General features: G+C 35.6%; 1 long non-coding RNA gene across 1 annotated transcript in view; it reads left to right on the top strand.

The window, feature by feature from the left end:
• The window catches only part of LOC309656924, a 1,002,835-nt gene that overhangs the window by 128,551 nt on the left and 852,148 nt on the right, over positions 1-22,136 (top strand). The window lies entirely within an intron of this gene.

Genomic DNA, 22,136 nt, shown 5'->3' on the forward strand with positions numbered 1-22,136 from the left:
AGATTGTTAGCCAAGGTTATAAAATGAGGTTTTGCTTATTGATCTTAATATTAAAAGTTTGAGTGTATTGTATCATTCATTTATGGTCTGGATTAATTATTATATATTAAAATTCTCAACCATTTTCTTTTATTAAAAACAATGAAGGGACTTCCCGGGTGGCACAATGGTTAAGAATCTGCCTGCCAATGCAGGCGACAAGGGTTTGAGCCCTGTTTAGGGAAGATCCCACATGCCGCGGAGCAACTAAGCCCGTGTGCCACAACTACTGAGCCCACGAGCCACAACTACTGAAGCCTGTGCACCTAGAGCCCGTGCTCCGCAACAAGAGAAGCCACCGCAGTGAGAAGCCCGTGCACTGCAACGAAGAGTAGCCCACGCTCACTGCAACTAGAGGAAGCCCGCGTGCAGCAACGAAGACCCAAAGCAGCCAAAATTAAACTAATTAATTAATTAATTTAAAAAACACTGCTTACTTATCAAGTTATCATTTGTAGAATAAGGAATTGCTTGTTTTCTTTACAAAACTTTAAAATGTTTTAATTTATTTTTAAGACTTTAGTGAATTTAAATGTCATGATTTTATTTCTTCACCCAACATTTACTTCATTATTCAACTAAGATCAAAAGATCAGACAAATCATATGTAGAGTTGTAAACTGATAAATTATTTCTTAGAGACCCTACAATTTTCTTCCCATCCTTAAAAAAATGATCACCTTACCTTGCTTCTCCCTTTATCTTAGAAACATAGAATTATGCGTCAACTTCTATTTCCACAAGACTCCTCCTCTTTATGTTTCCCACATTATATCCTTTCAAGTAGAATTTGGTATTCATCATATATCACGATTACTGCTACTAGCCAACAAATATATTCTCTCTTTCTCTTTATTTTATTTTTATTTTGCATTTTCTCAGAATTCTCCATTTCCTGAAGTTAATTGCCACTGGCAGCAATAAATGCTTTCTGTGTTAGCCTAAGTTTAGTTCCTATTTTTTTAAAATATTTTCATACATCTTCTAAATTTGAACCTGAGCCTGATGAACACAATAGTTTGGGAATTCAGATACTACAACAAAATAAGTATATATATATATATATATATATATATATATATATACACACACACACACACACACATATATTAGCGCCAGAAATAGTCAATGGAATTGAAAATATCAGTGAGAATATCTGATCCTGCTCCGCATTTGCAAACATTGGGATAGATGAGTAGTTTCTGAACGGAATAAGGAGTGTGGTCATAGCCTCTACTGTTAGTTCAAAACTTTACATTTTTTCAAAGCTTTTCCATATGCATTTTGTTGTTAATTCCTCACAATTGTCCTATACAAATATTATTATTGAAACTTAATGATGATTTCAGTGTTTTATCTGATAACATGCTGACTCAGAATCCATCTTTTGCATCTAAGTCCTTGTGGTAACTCTCCTGTATTCACATAAGTTGATTCTTTTTATATATTGTTGGATTCGGTTTGCTAATATTTTGTTGATGATTTTGCATCTATATTCATTAAAATATTGTCTTGTAATTTTATTTTTCTTAGTGTTGTTTTTTTTCTGCTTTTGATATCAAGGTAATGGCCTCAGAATAAATTTGGGAGTGCTTCATGTTCTTCAACTTTTTGGAATAATTTGAAAAGAATAGGTGTAAGTTCTTTTTTATATGTTTGGTAGAATTCTCCTCTGAAGTCATCTAGTCCTGGACTTTTGTTTGCTGGGAGTTTTTTTTTTTACTACAAATTCAATTTTACTACTAATGATTGGTCTGTTCAAATTGCCTATTTTTTCTTGATTTAGTCTTGGCAGGTTGTATGTTTCTAGAAATTTGTCCATTTCTTCTAGGTTGGCATATAAGTTTTCATAGTATTCTCTTATGATTTGTTGTACCTCTTACCTTATTAATTTTATCTACATCCGTTCCTTGGCAAAGGGGGGATTGGTTCCAGGAGCCCACTCAGATACCAAAATCCTCAGATGCTCAAGTCCCTTATGTAAAATGGCCTACTGTAGTTGGTCCTTGCATCCTGCAGTCGATTGAATTCATGGATGGGAAACTCAATGATAGGGAGGGCTGACTGTATTTCTAATGTTCCAGAAATTTAGTTAGGTTCACTTAAGAGTTAAGGTAATATTATTACTATGAAATTATTCACTGGCACCACAAGTAAGAACCAGGAAATATAGACAAAAATCTATTTTTTCCAACAATCCCTGTATCTCCATTTTTTGTGTATCCCATCCATAGCACCTATTTTTTGGCCAAGTGGCCTGCAGTGACCTTAAACTGACACTAGCTCCTCTTACAAGCACATGCCCTGGAAAGCAGCCGGGAGAGTCACAAGCAAATCTAAGTTCCTGACGTGACTTCCCCAACCGCCAACCATATCCACTATCTCCCAATGCCTTCTCCTGATGCATGCCTTAGATACGAGCCCCATGGGGCTTACCAAAACTCCTCTATTTTGGTTTGAATTGACCAATTGGTCTTAGCCTGGGACCTCAAAAGCACACCACCCACAGACCCCTGGGCATGTGCCCCAGGTCCTGTCTCTCCCTTGCTGTCTGCACTCTTCCTTGACTCCCTCATGCTAAGAAGTAATATGGAATGCCTCACTTAGACATATGCTTTAAAACGTAAATGACAACATCAACATGAAAGTTTCAAATACTCTTTCATACGCTCTTTCCAATATCCTAATGCCGATGAAATATTCCAGTTTTCTTTGTGACTCATCACACAATTAGTGGCATGCAATCCCATCAGAAAACTCTCCTAGAGTCTCCAGCCAAGAAGATCATGCAAAACTTCATTGAGGAAGTGACATTAAACACCTAAATCTGTCTTGTCACAAACTCAGAGATTCTTGCAGAGGCCAGACTGTGAATGAACATGGATGTATGACCAGTGATACTTAAGGCAGAGTGCTGGGAATTAAGGTCTAAAGCATAATGGAGCCCTTCTCAGCCTCAGGTACTGGTGTAATAAGGGTATTAGGGCCCTATTTTACCAGATAATTGAGTTTTTCAAGACAAATTTGATATATGAATGTGTATATGATGAATCATAAAAGATATAAGATGATAGCTAATTAAAACTATTTGAAACCAAAGGGTAAGTCAACAAAATACATCTGACAGGCCAAGTAAAGGCTGTGTGTTTGGGATCCCTCCTGCAAAGAATGATTGGATTGGGCTCAACAAAGAATGTACCAAATGACGATTTCAGGCCAAATGTATGTGTGCATATGGCTACATATAGGAAATAACAAGACACATTTGGAATGGTGAAAAATTAAAAAAGACAAAATAGTGCAAGAAAGGGCAAATTCAATTATAGGTACAAAAAAACCATATCATTCAAGGGTGTTTTATCTGTGCTGAGAAACTTTTTAACTTTATCAAAAGCACTATATCTCTAAGAAAGTACTTGACTCTATGATATATTTATGAAAATTGATATTTATATCAATTAACAAATATATGGTTGAAGACAATCTATAATAGAAGTAATAACAGAATTTTTAAATTTTTTTATTCCTGAAATAAATCAATACTTACATTCATGCAATGCAATAAATTATTATAAAATAGTATATAATTACCTAGGTGTAATTCAGATGATAAAGAATAAGAGTATAATATCTAAACATTCAAGTTTAGATTCTATCAGTGCACAGAAAATTTTTGAAATTAATTATCTTTGTTTTATTCAAAAACATAATCATCAATAGCAATAAAACCAGACTAATTTTTATAATCACAAATATTTTTAAGTTACCTGTTTTTTCAATTCATAATAAAATACTAATTTTTACAAAACTTTTAAATTATTATGTATACTTTAAAAAATTAAGCTGCATGAAATTAGCAGTATGAAAGATTGCAGAAAAGAGGGTATATTTATTATTTTTCTGTGTAATACCCAGTGCCTAAGACAATACAAAGGTTTTTGAACAATCCTATTTCCAACTTCCACAATGCATAAACTAAAATATTAAATATTTTCCCTCAGAGTAATCACTGTTCAAATTACTTTACCACTTCAATATATTTCTTCATTTCCTTAGAACATATTAATTATTGTCATTCATCTTTATAAATAGCTAATCATCCTTGTTTTAAAAGAACCAGATTTTAGGTTTTTTTTAAATAAATTCTAATGGGTTCTTTTTAAGTTTTTTTTTCTAATGAATAGATTTCAACTATCATCTTTATTCATCCCTGGTTTATTTGAAATATTGTTTACTGTCATCATATCTGTTCTTGTTTTAATTTCATAGATCATTTCTTTTTAATGTCTCATTTAATCAGGAAAGTATCTTTTTGTCCTCTGAACACAGATTTGAACATTTTAGGTATTGTGAAATTTTTGTTGTTGCTAACAGCTAAATTACCTGTTTTACAATTAAAGTTTGATGTACTTCTGGGTCCAAGAAGTTTTTAAAAAGCCCGTAACAAATGTGTAGCAAAATAGGTTTACTTTTGGTTTTATTGTTCATCTGGTTTTCATTGATCACTACTACTTTTACTTAACTGTGATTTAATTTGTGGGCACATATATGATTAATTATTTCTATTGTTCCATAATCAAAAGTTAAAAGCCTTATTCTGTAGTTTTAAGTATTGGGTTGGCCAAGAGGTTCATTTGTTTTTTCCTGTAAGATGGCTCTAGTAGCACTTTGTTGTCTTTAACTTCATTTGAAACAATTTTGTTAGATTATATGTGACAGATGCCATATCAGTATGCATTTTAAAAACGACATCAAAATTGGTGAATTTTTGTGTATCCATTTTAATATCGAAGATGGAAGAAAAACAACATTTTCGGCATATTATGCTTTATTATTTCAAGAAAGGTAAAAACGCAACTGAAAGGCAAAAAATGATTTGTGCAGTGTATGGAGAAGGTGCTGTGACTGATCAAACATGTCAAAAGTGTTTTGCGAAGTCTTGTGTGGAGATTTCTCACTGGACGCTGCTCCATGGTTGGGTAGACCACTTGATGTTGATAGCGATCAAATTGAGATATTAATTGAGAACAATCAACGTTATACCACGCGGGAGGTAGCCAACATACTCAAAATATCCAAATCAAGTGCTGAAAATCATTTGCACAAGCTTGGTTATGTCCATCACTTTGATGTTTGGGTTCCACGTAAGTTAAATGGAAAAAAACCTTCTTGACCATATTTCCACATGTGATTCTCTACTTAAACGTAATGAAAACGTTCCTTTTTTAAAACAAATTTTGATGGGCAATGAAAAGTGGATACTGTACAATAATGTGGAACAGAAGAGATCGTGGGGCAAGCGAAATGAACCACCACCAACCACACCAAAGGCTGGTCTTCATCCAAAGAAGGTGATGTTGTGTATATGGTGGGATTGGAAGGGAGTCCTCTATTAGGAACTCCTTCCAGAAAACCAAACGGTTAATTCCAATAAGTACTGCTCCCAATTAGACCAACTGAAAGCGGCACTCAACGAAAAGCGCCCAGAATTAGTCAAGAGAAAATGTATAATCTTCCATCAGGATAATGGAAGACCGCATGTTTCTCTGATGACCAGGCAAAAACCGTTATAGCTTGGCTGAGAAGTTCTGATTTATCCGCCATATTCACCAGACATTGCACCTTCAGATTTCCATTATTTTGGTCTTTACAAAATTCTCTTAATGGAAAAAAATTCATTTCCCTGTAAGACTGTAAAAGGCACCTGGAACAGTTCTTTGCTCAAAAAGATTAAAAATTTTGGGAAGATGGAATTATGAAGTTGCCTGAAAAATGTCAGAAGGTAGTGGAACAAAAGGGTGAATACGTTGTTCAATAAAGTTTTTGGTGAAAATGAGAAATGTGTCTTATTTTTACTTAAAAACTGAAGGCACTTTTTGTCAATCCAATATATTCACACTCACACAAACATATTTATGTCCCACGAGGATATAGTCAGCCCTTTTCTCTCCTCTTGGGTGCTAAACTCGAATTGCTGGATAACCTTGAAGTCAGCCTATAGCTGAAAACTTAGCAGGTCCTATATTTCTACTTATGAGGTGCCCTATTCTACTTACTAGCAGCTCTCACTCCACACCAATGTTCAAACAAGGCAGTAAAAGATTTCAGGAACGTAAAGATGAGTTGCATAGAAGAGAAGTAGACATTTCTCTTCTTCAGTTTGGACAAGGTTCTGAGTACAAGCAGTGGCATTTGCTCTTTTCTGAGACTTTGCTACTCAAATTGGTAGTATTGGACTATGAGGTAATAGATCAGTTTCCAATGTGGTACAGGTAAATTTGATCACATGCCATCATAACTTTAGCCTCTGTCTGTAGCCTCTTATCGCCTATTTAACCACTGTTAATGGTCAACTCCATAGCTCCTACTACTACTCCCACCTTTTCTACTATAACAACTAAACCCACCATTGTTACTGCTTACCACCTGAGCACACATTCACACACACATGATATTTTTGGCTTGCAATTGATTGTTTTTTTGCCTGTCTTTTTATTTTGAACCTTTTTCGGTTTTTTGTAATAATCAATATATAATGTGTCTGAAATTATGCAAATAAATGTCATTATGCAAGTAAATGTATTGATAAAAGCATTTGCCAATTTTCAAGTGTGTGTGTGTGTGTGTGTTTGTGTGTGTGTGAATTTCTAGAAGTCATAGGATTTATTATGGTGGTGGTACTTATTGTCTATATAGGAGAGAGGGAGGGATAATTAACACAACCCTCTAGTGTACGTTCCTGGTAGCCTGGTGTTATTATCACCCATAGGCAAGAGGGACTTAGTGATATCTCTACTTTCTATTTTTCTTCTATCCTTATTTAGTCACTTTGGAAATTTTTACACATTTTGGAGCAGATCTACAGTTATGTAGATCTGTCCATTGTTGTAACTTTGAAATAGGTATATTAACATCCATATAGAGGGTTTTACTGTATAATTAATCCTGCTTTCAGAGATAGAAAAGTCTCCTGCTCTGTACCATACAAATTTATATTTTCCCAAATCATATGAGGTTTAACATCAAACTCATTCCACAACAATTTTTCTTCAGCCATGGTTGCTGAGGTCTTGATGAGCAAAAAAAATCACTGCATTTGTTAAGATGTAGCCATGTTATGTTTTTTCATTCACTCATTTAAGATAGATATTGACAAAACCAATCCCGCGCCTGGGTTTTGGCATCTGACACTGTAAGAATTATAGGGCTAAGGTCTGCACTTGAGATGAAGCTCTTGTCAGATACAAGGTCATAGTTTTTATGACTCCACGAATATGCATCCGATCATGAATTCTGATTTCTCTTTGCTACCTATTTTGTTAAATGTTAGGCTTGAAGAAATCCAGTTAATTATCTGACCAAGGCCTTCAAGTTTTTAGGTAGTAGAGCCAAGATCCACACCAAATTGTGATGGTCCCAAGTCCTCGCCCTTTCTTCTATCCCACAGTTCTACTCTAATTTTGTTTGGTTTAATTTCTCTCTACTGAATTAATTCTAAAACTTTCCAAATGACATTACAAGAAGCTTCAAAATATTTAATAAACCCTCCAAGCCCCACATGTGTCTTTCTGGATTGATTCCCCTGGTCACATGCCATAAATCCCTCCCCATCACCCTCTCTGCTCAGCCTCAAGGATTGCTTTCTGTTTTTTGAATATCCCACATTTTCGCCTGTATCACAACAGGCAACAGGCAGTTTTCCTTTGTCTGAGAATCTCCATCACCTGGCAGGACCTGTCCTACCCCAGGCCCTTAAACTCTCAGCTTCAGAGAAATCCTCTTCCAGGTCTCAGGTTAAATGTGCCAGAAGGCATTCTTAGTCCACAGCCCTGATTATTTGTGCAGATTTTACATGCTCAAGCAGTGACTGATCGCCCTTCGTTTCCTAATACTAAGGAAAAAAACATCCTTTACACTTAAGATATATGAACTTAGAATGCTGTTTACAACGAAAATGCAGGCTTATAGAGGTAGTTGGTTTTATTATGGTGGTAGCAGTTGTTTTCCTAAAATGCTATGATTAAAGATTCATATCTTGTATCTTAAGAGATATGTGTTTAAAAAAAAAAAACCTGCAGTGATATTTCACAAATAGCCCTAAGCAGTTTTCACATATTTTATGACATTGTAGTAAATGAAGAAACTGAAACCAAAACGGAAGGGGCTAAACACATTTCTTGGTGGTAGAATGAATGAATAAATCCATCAAGTCCTTTATGGGATCAAACCGCCCTCTCTGTGAGGGTGTGCTTGCATATGTCAAATGACTTCTCCCCCCTCTAATGGCAGTGTCCCTGGGCTTGATGGGGTTTTTGTTTGCTTCTCTGACCTTCCCACAAGACTGCTTTCCTCTTGGAAGCCTTTGCTCTCAAGTCAGCCTATGGAAGCCTTCTGCTGCCCTCTGCTGGCCACAACTAGTGATTGGACTTTTCCTTCAGATTCTAGTTCTATTTTAGAATAAATCAGTAGAAGAAAACAAAACAAGACACCACCCAGCCAATCTCTACACTAAAAATACTGCGCTTAATCATCAGAGAGGTTATGATATTTGTCATAGGAGATATCAATTCAATGTTTTTTCTTTCCCTTTTGAACAAACATATTTGTGTCCTTCCTCTATTGAGGGTAGGACCAGCATGTACAAGAAATCTATACCATTTAAGGGCTGGACGGTTAATGGCCTATCTTTCCCTTTTGCTTCTGCTATCACTCCAAAACCAAGCTTGTAAACAACATAGTAAAAGTAAAGGTGTTCCAGGAAACTATGACCCTAAAGATTGAGCCTTTATTGCAATCTTCTATATTCTGACTGAAATGGCACACCATCCAATAGACCTTCTTAACCATAAACAAACGTAATCTATGGATCTATGAGATGGCAGGGTTCCTGTTCTGCTGACTGAATACAACCTGCTTTGCTTCCCACATATTTTGCCACACCATGCAGATCAACATATGTTCCTGAATCTTGCTATGGTGAACTAAGATGGTCATTCTCTCCCCAAACTAAAAAGAGCAATAATACTTCTCTTATGAGTGTTACTCATTTCACTCTCATGCAATTCTTCTCTGCAGATGCACTACTGGGAGTTGGCAGACATTTTTTTTTCCCTGATTCTTTTTGATTTGCCTGGATTTTCTAAATTTTCTGTAGTAAGCAGTATTACTTTTGTGGTCAGAGGAGGACAAAAACTCTAAAGATAAATCCATATGGAGTTGGAAGGATGAATGACACAAATGAGAGACAGCTTCAGTTTTTTCGCTACTAAAACAGGGATGATATAATATACATGACCACGTTGGTGAGAATATGGCTATCTCCTCTGTTTTTTACATTATTTTTAAATAGAAAAAAATGCTGACTTTTGATGACCAGTTCTATGAGCTACAAAAATATATACGGTTGTATAAATACCACTAGAGTCAAGATATAAGGTTTCATCTGCCTTTAAAATTTCTTTTTGCTACCACTTTATAGACAACCCCTAAACCCAGCCTTTACTTCTGGCAAAAACTGATTTCTTTCTGTCCCTTGTAGTTGTCCCTTTTCCAGAATGTCATATGAATGACATTATAAAGTATGCAGCATTTTGAATCTGACATTTTTCACTTAGGATACATTTGAGATTTACCCATGTGTTGTGAATATTAATTTTTTTTCATTTTACTACCAAGTAGTATTTCAGTGTATCACATACTGTTTATCTATTCACAAGGTTGGCTCTAGTTTTTCATGTTTAAGAATAAAATTATTATAATTAATACACGTTTTGTGTGAACATAAGTTTCAATTTCTCCTGGCTAGGCTACCAGCATAGAAGTAGAATGAACTGCTCATGTGATAAGTATATATTTAACTCTATAATTAACTGGGAAAAGTTTTATCAAAGTGTGTGTAGCATTTTGTGTTCCCACAGGAAATCTGAGAGTTGCAAGTTCTCTGTTTCCTTGCCAGTACTTATTATCATTTTATTTTAAAATGTTTTAGCTATTCCAATAGGTTTATAGTGACATTTCATGTGATTTTGATTAGTATTTACCTAATTATTAATAATGTTGATCACATTTTCTTGTGCATGTTTGCCATCTGTATACTTTCTTCGGTGTTATGTATGTTCAAGTGTTTTGTTGAATATTCATGGAGGTATTTACTGTCTAGTTGTTGATTTTTAAGTGTTTTTTTTACATGTTTGGATACAAGTATTTGTCTTTTCATTCTCTTAGCACTGTCTGTTGCAGAGCAAAAGTTTCCATTTCCATGAAATTCATTTTAACAACGTATTCTTTGATGGGTCTTGTTTGGGGTATCATATCTAAGAAAACTTTGCCTAAAAAATGTTGCAAGATTTTTCACCAATGTTTTCCTCTACTAGTGTTACAGTTTTGTTTTGTTTTTTAAGATTTTTTTGATGCGGTCCATTATTTATTTATTTATTTGTTTGTTTGTTTATTTTAGGCTGTGCCGGGTCTTAGTTTGTGGCACGTGGGATCTTTTTCAGTGCAGCATGCGGACTCTTAGTTGCAGCATGCATGATCTAGTTCCCCAACCAGGGATCGAACCTGGGCCCTCTGCATTGGGAGTGTGGAGTCAGTCTTACCCACTGGACTACCAGGGAAGTCCCAGTAGTACAGTTTTAGATTCTACATGTTGCTCTGGTATCCACTTTGAATAAATTACTACATAAAGTATGAAGTATGCATCATTTAACTTTCTGGTATTTGGATGTACAGATATTCCAGACCATTTGTTGAAAGGAGTGTTTTTTCCTTCATTGAATTTTCTTTTCAAGTTTGTCAAAAATCAACTGACTATTTTTGTTTGAGTCTATTTCTACACTCTCAGTTCTGCTGTATTTGTCTATGACTTGATAATCGCAGCATTAATGTAGGTCTTTAAATCAGGTAGTGAGTCCAGCAAGTATGTTCTTCCTTTTCACAATTATTTTGCTAATTGTAGTCCCTTTGCATGTCCATGTGAATTTGAGAAACAGCTTGTCAAAATGTACAAAACGAAATCCTGCTGAGATTTTGATTAGGATTTTGTGTAGAATAATGCATTGTCTGTATCTCTTTTAATTTTAATTGATAACTCTAGAAATTACTAGATAAATAACTAACCTTTAAAATTCTAATTAAAGCTATTATTTAACCAATTCAATTAAATGTTCATTTCAAAGCCATATAGGTGTCTTTTTCCTCCTCATTTTATTTTATGATTGTCATAAATGTATTACATCTACATAGATTGAAAATCTTACTAGACAGATTTATAAATTTAGCTTCCAATAGTCATAATGATTTTAAATAATAAGAAGGTAAGAAAAATAGTCTAATATCTACCAAATATTTACCATGTTTTTCCTTCATTCTTATAGTTCAAAGATTGACTCTGTAACCATTTTTCTTAAAGAGTTTTAAAAAATCATTTTTCTAGAAGAATTTCTTTTAGCATTTTTGTAGAGAAATACTGTTCACAGCTCTTCTTTCAATTTTTCTTCATCTGAAATCATCTTTATTTAACATTCATTTCCCAAGAATATTGTCACAAGATTTAGAATTCTGGGTTGAAAATTTGCCCCCTTCCCTTCCCCGAAGCAATTTAAATGTTGTTCCAATGTCTTCTAAATTCCATGTGTTCTAAAAAGAAATTCACATTAATTCAAATTGTTATTCCCCTATATGCTAGGTGCCCTTTTCACTGTCTACATTCAGGATTGTATATTTTTTATCTTTAGTTTTACCTCTTGGTCATGGTGTGCCTGGGTATGATTTATACTTTCTAAAGTTTGCTGAACTTCTTTAATCTGTACATTCATAATTTTAATCCAAATTTGGGGCATTTTCACCACTGTTTCTTCTTTTTAAATTCTGAAACAAACTCATTTCTTATTTCCTCTTAGAACTTCGAAGTGCTAAATGTTTGACTTTTATGATATTGTCCCCAAACCTTTGAGGCTCTCTTCTTCCTCTTTTTTTTCTCTCTTTTCTTCAAATTGGATACATTCTATTGATATACGCTCAAGTTCTTTGACATTTTCTGCTATTAAGCCCTCATGATGAATTTTTATTTCAGATATTACATAGTTCAGTTCTAACATTTTTACTTAGTTTTTTTTTTATATAGTTTCTATTTTTCTGTTAAGAATTCTATCTTCCCTTTCCTTTTAATAGTTCTCACCTCTACCAAGTGGAGCACGATTGTAATACACACTTTAAAATCTTTCTTAACTTGGGGTTTGACGCTGCTAATTGGTCACATTTTGCAGCTTCTACTATCTCAAGTAATTTTGGATTGGAATCTGGACAGTGTTAATATTATTTTGGAGACACTTGATTCTTTTAAAAGCATTTGGAGAACGTCTCTTGAAATCTTGTCTGCTTGCTTTTGTAGGCAATTAACCAGGTTAGGCTAATTCTACAAATTTGTCTCACTTCCCTGGAAGCAGTGATTCCAAGGTCAGTTTGGTTTTCATGCCTTTGCTATGCTGTTCATGTCACCCAGTGCACATGCTGTTGAGGTTCATCTGGGATTTGGAGAGTTCCTATCAGGGATCAGCAGATTTTTTCTGTAAAGGGTTCCATAATATTTTAGGTTTTGTGGACCACATATGGTCTCTGTTACATATTCTGCTTTGTTATTTACTTGCTTACGTGTCTTACAGCCCTTAAAAACATAAAAACTAAGCTCCTGAGCTGTACAAAGTCTGTCCGTGGGCTGGATTATTCTCTGGGGTGTAGTTTTTCAAACCTGGTTTACAAAATATTTAGTTATCAGAGCCTCTGCAGTGCTTCTTGGAATCTGCTCTGTGAATGGCAAGTTCAAGAGTAAGCTTGAGATTTCTACTGACTCACACCCAGAATTACGGGGTCAAGGGATCATGCTCACTTCTCCCCAGGATCTCCTTCAGATTCTCTTGATCCCAGGAAACACTTTTTCTGATTTCTCTGGCCACACAGATTTCTCTGAGTGTTATCCCCAACTGTGCTACACATTTCCACCAAAAAATGAGCTACATGCAGCAAAGCAGCAAGAGAAAGGAGGGGGGAAAAAATAACAGGACCCTTCCCACACTCTGGACAAAATGGACCCAACTCCTGGTCCCTCTGGCCGGAGATACATGTGTTCTGTCTCAGCTGTTCAGCGCCTGCACCAGCGCTGCAGCAATGCAGTTTCATGAACGATGCTGTCCTTGGAGCGGGGCAGGGAGGGAAAAAATGTGTCACCCTAAACTCCCCAACTTGTAGCTTAAATTGCAGTTTTTGTTGTTCACACGTGGTTCACATTTGGGCCACCCTCAGGAGAAATGAGGAAAAAGAAGGAAAAAAAGGGCTTCCTTGGTGGCGCAGTGTTTGAGAATCTGCCTGCCGATGCAGGAGACACGGGTTCGAGTCCTGGTCTGGGAAGATCCCACATGCCGCGGAGCAACTGGGCCCGTGAGCCACAACTGCTGAGCCTGCGCATCTGGAGCCTGTGCTCCGCAACAAGAGAGGCCGCAACAGTGAGAGGCCCGCGCGCCGCGATGAAGAGTGGCCCCCACTTGCCGCAACTGGAGAAAGCCCTCACACAGAAACGAAGACCCAACACAGCCAAAAATAAATAAATAAATAAATAAATAAAAATTAACAAAACAAAACAAAACAACTCACATTAAAAGAAAAAAAAAAAAAAAAGGAAAAAAAAATAGGAAACTCACCAGCAAACAGGTCTTTCTTCAGTGTTGACTTCCCGTGCCAATCCACCTGCTATTGCTTATCTTTCAGAGCCCAGGATTTTTCGTTGTCATCAATGGAAGGAATAAGATGGAATGAGTTTGCTCCTTTTTTGCTGACAACAGGTCACTGCACATACGTCTTTGAGATTTTTTTAAACATTTTTCAGATGTGTCTGACTAAGATTTGTATGCTTGCATTTTGAAGGTCCTTCCATCTTGAAATACGTAGAATCATGAGGGAAAACTGAGTTGACTAAATACATCAGGAACTCCGTATTTTACCAGATTATATATAAGACCCATTCTTCCAAAATGGACTCTATAGGGGTTTTATGAAAAATGTACTTTATAAAAATGACAAAATAGGGCTTCCCTGGTGGTGCAGTGGTTGAGAATCTGCCTGCTAATGCAGAGGACACGGGTTCGAGCCCTGGTCTGGGAAGATCCCACATGCCGCGGAGCAGCTAGGCCCATGAGCCACAACTACTGAGCCTGCGCATCTGGAGCCTGTGCTCCGCAACAAGAGAGGCTGTGACAGTGAGAGGCCCGCGCACCGCGATGAAGAGTGGCCCCCACTTGCCACAACTAGAGAAAGCCCTCGCACAGAAATGAAGACCCAACACAGCCAAAAAAATAAATTAATCAATTAATGTTTTTAAAAAATGACAAAATAAAATTGCCAAAACTTCTGGAAATATTTAGTCTTAAATTGCTATCATGAGAAAGTGGAAGATCACTTAAAACTGAATCTGTGTCCACATTTGTTAGGAAAAAACCTGCCCTCTGATCTCACACACACACACACACCTTCCCCATTTGATTTCACAGAACAAACAAAACTGGAAGTTGATTATGAAAAAATATGACAGCAAAAACTACAATTTTTTGGTTTCAGTAGCTTTTGCATTGTCACCCTTTCTAAGAAATGGGTCTAAGGCACACACATTCATCAACAGGAGACATTTTTCTGGTGTCAAACTGAAATGGAGATGAATAAATATAATTTGCCAGATATCAGGAAGTCTACAGAATGTTAACTGTTATAAAACTGTCAACGTGAGCAACATCTTATGAGAACATACCTCTCCATATTTTACAACAGAATTTCTACAATATTTACCAGATAACAAAGGATTTCTACAATATTTGCAATTAACATTTAAAAAATGATGTTTACATGTACAGAATCACACTTTTACATGTATTTTCGTTATGTGAAATTGGGTAATTACATGGTTAATTAATATACACAAGGAGGAATAGTTCAACAAGCAACATAAATTTTAAAATATACCCTTAATGAAAGAAGACCCTGATACACATAAAGTGATAATGTATTCTGGGTAAATATGAAATTACTTAATTTTAATTGTACTAGAAATAATGAATACAGGTGCATTCATTAATATAATCACAAAACAAAACCTTTAGTAGATAGGATAAATAATGTAAGGATGGAGAGAGTTTTATAAATTTCCAGTCAGGATACTCTGGCTTCCCTTTTAGTTAACATAGCCATATTACTGATTTTGGGGAAAAAAGCATGTGAGATTTAAGGGATTTTTATTGTAGCAGTTAGTGAATGTTATCCTAACTAACACAGGCACTGTTGCCTTGAAATGGTTTCCTGCCTTTATCAAAATATAAATATGTGATAATTTCTTAATGGCCAGGCTGAAAATCTAGTTATGAAGGGACAGTGTTTAGGTGACAAACCAAATACACTTAAGCTTGTATCTATGAGTGAAGTGACTGAAAAGAATCAGAATACTGTATATGTTGTTTGTCTTTGGCAAGGTATTGTGAATAAGAAATGAGCACAGATAAGAATCTGCTGTTTCCTTAAATAGTGATCAAATAGAAGAGAAATTTCAATGTTCAAAGTAAAGGATGAGACTCTAATAGCAAGCAATGAGACTGAAATTGTTTTGAGCAACAAAGACTAGTAAAACTTCTCAACTGAATAAAATGTTTAAACGGCCATGAGTTCAAGTGATAAAGGGTCTCAAAGCAGTTGCCATTCACTTGTGAGAAAGAAAGGATGGGAGTGATTGAAAATGACTTTGGGAACTGGGTCTAGGAAAGAATTTTGGATGTAGAAATTTGCATATGAGACTGCATGGAAGCAGACATGGGGAGCTCACTAACACTTTTAGGAAATTGTATTCCCAATGGAATCTCCAAACGAGGACAAAAATAACCTTAGGCAATTCAATCATGTAAACACCATGTGGAGCCCCAAATTTGCAAGTGCAGGAAGCAGGCTGAAAAACTCTAGAACTGTAGCACACCAAAGAGAGAACATCTCCAGACACACATTTTACCCATAACCTGGGTGGAATAAAGGATGCAGAAGAGCTTAATAGGGAAGAACAAATCTGACTCCATATTAGATCTGTTTCTTTTACCTTAACCTCTGTATTCTATTGCTTTTGCTTCGAGTTAAGAATGTTGCCTATAGTCTGAAATACACAGGATAGCCCATTCTCAAGGTTCTGACCTTTAAGGAAATAACACTTTTCCATTCATATAGAGACAAAAACTTACAGCACAGAGAATAACATTTGTCTTGTTGGAGGTTTAAGGACCATCACAACCTGACCTATGTGGACAGCTGCAAGAACAGAGGATTGCAACACCAAGAAGTTTTCAACAACCAACCATGCCCCTCCCTCACCTTGCCTTTAAAAATGCTTTGCTGAAACATTTTGGGTAGTTAGGGTTTTGGGGGGTGTGAGCCAACTGTTCTCCTTGTATAGCCCCGCAATAAACCTTCCTCTGCTCCAAACTCTGACTTTTCAGTATTGTTTGGCCTCACTCTGTGTTGGGCACATGAGCTTGTATTTGGTAATAGAGCCTCTGAGGGGCAAAATCAGGGTCTCATCAACAACTTTCCCTCTTAGAGAAAGGGGCCTCACAAAGGTGCCCAGCTAGATTTCCTTTGTAAGAGGAGTTTTAATTGCATATATCCTCGTTCTGATCCACATATTATAATAATTGTTTGAGAGAGTCTTTTGTCTTTTTTATTTTGTAGGTCACCAGATTTCAAGGTAATAAAGCTTGCTTGAAGAATTTTGAGTCCAAAACATGGTGAGGAATTCCATATTAATGTTTATTTTTTCAACTCCTATGTTCAACTTGTACCAGTAAGTCTCTGGATATGTGTATAATGCCAGATGATACACGTGGTATTAAAAAGATAGGGACCGGGCTTCCCTGGTGGCGCAGTGGTTGAGAGTCTGCCTGCCAATGCAGGGGACACGGGTTCGAGCCCTGGTCTGGGAAGATCCCACATGCCACGGAGCAATTGGGCCCGTGAGCCACAATTACTGAGCCTGCGCGTCTGGAGCCTGTGCTCTGCAACAAGAGAGGCCGCGATAGTGAGAGGCCCGCGCACCGTGATGAAGAGTGGCCCCCGCTCGCCGCAACTAGAGAAAGCCCTCTCACAGAAACGAAGACCTAACACAGCCATAAATAAATAAATTAATTTAAAAAAAAAATAGGGACCTTGCACAGATGGTCAGTTTAGGTCATCTGGTGATTTGATGTTCTTGCGTGATTGGGAGATACCTACTGAAGGCAAACAGAACCTCTGTCAGACTGGGTTTCTAAATAAGCAAGTGGAATAGAGCCTTTTGAGCACCAAGTCCATGGCCATTTTGTTTTATAACAACTATTGCATTAAGCCATAGAGATTTGAAGATTTATCAGTTATAAATAGTATTTTTATACTCCTATCTATTTCTTTTCTATAATCAATTAATTATTAAAATGGGGCAAACATTTGTCTAAGGGAGACCTTAGCAGTATTTGAGTCATGGTGATACTCAGAATCATTACTATGGAAAAACTCCAAAAAATAAACAAAATACATAAATATTTTTTGTCTTCTCCTAAAATTAGTAATGTTTATATATTATACCCTAAACCTTGTTCTATGAATGTTTCCTTTATAAAAGAAAACCACAACTTAAACATTTATTTCTTCATTGCACTTATTTTTTATAAGGCTGTATAATAATAATGTAATCTTTTTCATCAACAGAGATGTCAGGACCGTTTCTGCACTAGTGGAATAATAGCTGAGATAAATCGGTTTCTGATGAGTTGCGACACCATCAATAATCAAGTTGTAGTTTCATGAAATTACTTGATTTTTTACTAATTATTACTGAATAGTGGATCTTGTATGTATGTCTCTTAAACACATTTGTATTAGTTTCCCAGGGCTGACAACACAAAGTAACACAAACTGGGTGGCTTAAAATAACAGATATGTATCGTCTCACAGTTCCGGAGGCTAGAAGTTCAAGATCAAGGTGTCAGGAGGGCCATGCTGTCTCTGAAACCTGTAGCAAGAAATCCTTTCTTGCCTTTTCCTAGTTTCTGGTGGTTGCCAGCAGTCCCTAGATTCTCTCGGCCTGCCCCTCAATCTGTTGTGGTCACACGGTGTTCTCTCCCTGTCTGCCTCTGTCTGCTTCTTACAAGGACATCAGTCATCACATTTGAAGCAATATCACATTGTCATCACTGAAACCCTAAAAGCAGATGAGCAGGAAGGATAAGAACCCAGTTCTATGGATAAGCATACTGAAGCCCATAGGACCACATGACTTTAAACTGTCAATAAATAAGCAGGAAATGAGATCTCTAGTACAACATCCTAATTCTTTTACATTATGTTAATATGGACCATATGATTCCCCTTATTTTTCTTAAGAGTAACTGCAATTAAACAATGAGTCAATTCTATCAAACAGTACATGGTATAATAGTAATATTTTATTTACATGCAGAGATGTAAATTTATGTGCTAATTTTATTCTCTATTCTTTATTACTATTTTACTGGAAAAACAATTTTCCTGGGCAAACATAGCATGAAATATCTATCATCTATCTATCTATCTATCTATCTATCTATCTATCTATCTATCTATCTATCTTTCTATCATCTATTTATCTACCTATCATCATCATCTATTTTATTTTGCAAAGAAAAGAATAAATATTTAAGGTAATTGTAGATGGAAATGTCAGTGTAATTTGCTACACAGAATTGTAGTTTTTAAGTTTGATTTTTTTGGAATTTCAGTTTGATATAGATGCATTTGTTTCCATTCTTAAAAAATCCCAAGCTTAGTGTTTCTACTTCAGTATGTTTCTATTTTATTATAAATGAAGGAGAGTTCATCTGTCCCTTTAGATAGTACCTCAGAAGCCATAGAAACAGTCTGTTTACATTACCTCTTCTCTCCTTCCTCTTCATAAGCCTTTCCAACAGAGTGAAGATACATTTTAGTTTTATTAGGCCATAAAACTTGGTGCAATACATTTCATCCTTTTACGAATTGTCTGGAGAACATTTTAATTGCATTTCATTGTGCTTTGGTGTCAGATCTATTCTTTTATGACCTACTCTTCAAACCTGACTCATTACTCTTCTCAGTTTCTCTACTAATGAGCAATATTGTATTTCCTAAGATCTTTTCTCAGTTCGAAAGCTATAAACTTCTCTGTGCAAGTAGTTTTGCTTGTGTGTGCTTGTGTTTAACCACAGACTTCAATCTCACTCTGCTGATTCTTTTCCTAGCTCTTTGCTACATCTCCTTATTTTACTCTGACAAATTTCCCTTGTTTATTTTCCTTTGCCTGTAAAAGCCATCTACACTCATTTTAGAAAGTTATTTTCAATAAAATAATCAATATTAATTTGCACAAATTAATTGTAAAAATTAAAATGTTGAAATTCTTTGATGGCTAACATTGTGGAAATTTTGTTATTCCTGATAGGCTTCAAATGCAAATAAGGTTTCAAATAGTAAACTGTTAGTTGGATGTAATAGGGAAGTAAAATTATTAGTGGAAGGGGTGCAGTGTGATGATGCTTGGGAAAGAACTGAGGACAAATAGACCACCTGCAAAGAAAGCTCTGAAAGGCAAACCTTCTACAGAAAATGGAAATCCTTGCTTATGCAGGATAAGAAAATTTAAAGACAATTAAAAAGTAAATCATGTTGTTTTAGTTATTGCTGTTTTTTTTTTCCCTCTCCCTCTGCACCAAGCTTATAGAGCTTCCAGAACTCTTTTTTCCCTTTATCTACACACTTATTTCTATGAGGTAGAATCTGAGACTTCAGGAAGGGTACCATGGAGTGGTGACTAAAGAAGCAGATATTCCCTTAGACTTCCAGAAGATACACACAATTCTTCAAACAATGAATGAGGGATCTTGAGCAATGCAGAATACTTTTTCACCCTCCAGGATGGAGGATGTATGATCAACATATTTTAGAGCTACCTGGAGAGGGAAGCAAAAGGCTGGGTCATTCTGGAGATAAGAATTGTATACGTATCACCTATTGACTGTGATGTCTGCAGCTGAGGATTCAAGGAGACAAAAAAGCCAGAAACACTGCATAAGAGAGCAGACGCATGGGAGGGAAAGAATGTGGACTATCTATGCCTCTACTGGACATGAAGGAGATGAATTTGCAAAACAAAAATTGGGATTTAGTTCATTTATTTCATGTATGATCTGCGTCTATCTTTCAATATTTATAGATCATCTCTATATTACTTTTCTTAATTTTATGTGTGTCTTAGAAACAGTCTTAGAGATATGGGTAGAGAGTGCAAGGTAATGACAGAATGACAGAAACTGCACAATTCATGTAACTGATCACAGGGAGAAGTAGGTGAAGGTTGCCTAGGCAAGAGTTAAGCTAATTTCCTCACCATTACGTTTTAAATTAAGTACATTAAATATTCAGTTAAGTGGTAAATCTTCTCTCTTGCAGATCTACTGGGGATACAAAATTGTCTAATCTAATTGTTATGCTTTTTCTATTCTACTTTTTCATTAACTGGAATTCTATTAAATGCAGAAACACTATACTAAAGAGATGATGTAATTTGATTTAAAATTGATTTCAGTTTTCTTGAAAAAAAATCATACCAAAGTGCCTTCCTCCTAAAGGAAAATAATAAAAAAACTGAAAACTCACTTTACTTTTATAGTATTTTCTTAAGAATATAACCGTGAATATAATGTTAATTACACTAACAACTATTATATCACACCTCGATTTCTTCAAAGAAATTGTTTGCTCACTGAGAATATTTATATTTTTGTTTTTGATTTCTTTACTATTTGCAATTCAAGTAGAAATCTATGAAATAAATGAAATTGCTTTCATATTATTCTTTCATCTTTAAAATATTTCTTAGAAATCTATTATATAAAGGTTTTTTGTTGTACAGCATGGAGTTGTAGAAAGACAATACACAACATTGTCCACAAGGATTGCAGGTCTTTTTGAATTATGGCTTTCTTCAGGTGTATGTCCAGGATGGTTCAAAAAGATACACACACGCCAATGTTCATTGCAGCACTACCTACGATAGCCAGGACATGGAAGCAACCTAAATGTCCATCAACAGAGGAATGGATAAAGAAGATGTAGTACATATATACAATGAAATATTACTCAGCCATAAAAAGGAACAAAATTGTGCCATTTGCAGAGACATGGATGGACCTAGAGACTTTCATACAGAGTGAAGTTAGAAAGAGAAAACCAAATATCATACAGTATCGCTTATATGTGGAATCTAGAAAAATGATACAGATGAACTTATCTGCAAAGCAGAAATAGAGACACAGATGTAGAGAACAAATGTATGGATACCTAGGTGGGAAGGGAAGGGTGGGATGAATTGGGAAATTGAGATTGACATATATATACACTACTACTGTGACATAGATAACTACTGAGAATCTACTGTATAGCACAGGGAACTTTACTCAATGATCTGTGGTGACCTAAATGGGAAGGACATCCAAAAAAGAGGGGATATATATGTACGCATAACTGATTCACTTTGAGGTCCAGCAGAAACTAACACAACATTGTAAAGTAACTATACTCCAATAAAAATTAATATAAAAAAGAAAAAAAAAAGGCTTGCAGGTCTTCAGGCATAAAAATCACTCCATTACAAGGAAATATTCTTAAAATTAAAACAAAAATATTATGAATGCAATTTAATTTCTTAAATTAGAATTTTTCAAGATCTGCTGTTGATTTGGTATATGATTTGAAAAAAGTATACCTATGGTACTGTAGCTTTGCTGTTAAAACAGAATCAAAGTTCATGATATTTTATATAATGCTTAGTAAACTATATAATTTTTCTTCTTATATAGTTCAACAACATACAAATGCACTCTTAAATTCATTCAGTTGAATAATTCACATATGTGGAGAACCTCTTCCTTCAACAATTATTTATTATACATCTACTGTGGACCAGACCCTGACTTCCCTGCTGAGGATACTGCCAGGAAGAAATCCAATTCTCTCCTCTCTTGGAGCACCCATTT

Source organism: Balaenoptera physalus (genome assembly GCF_965194825.1).
Source record: "Balaenoptera physalus genome assembly, chromosome: 3".
Lineage (NCBI taxonomy): Eukaryota > Metazoa > Chordata > Mammalia > Artiodactyla > Balaenopteridae > Balaenoptera > Balaenoptera physalus.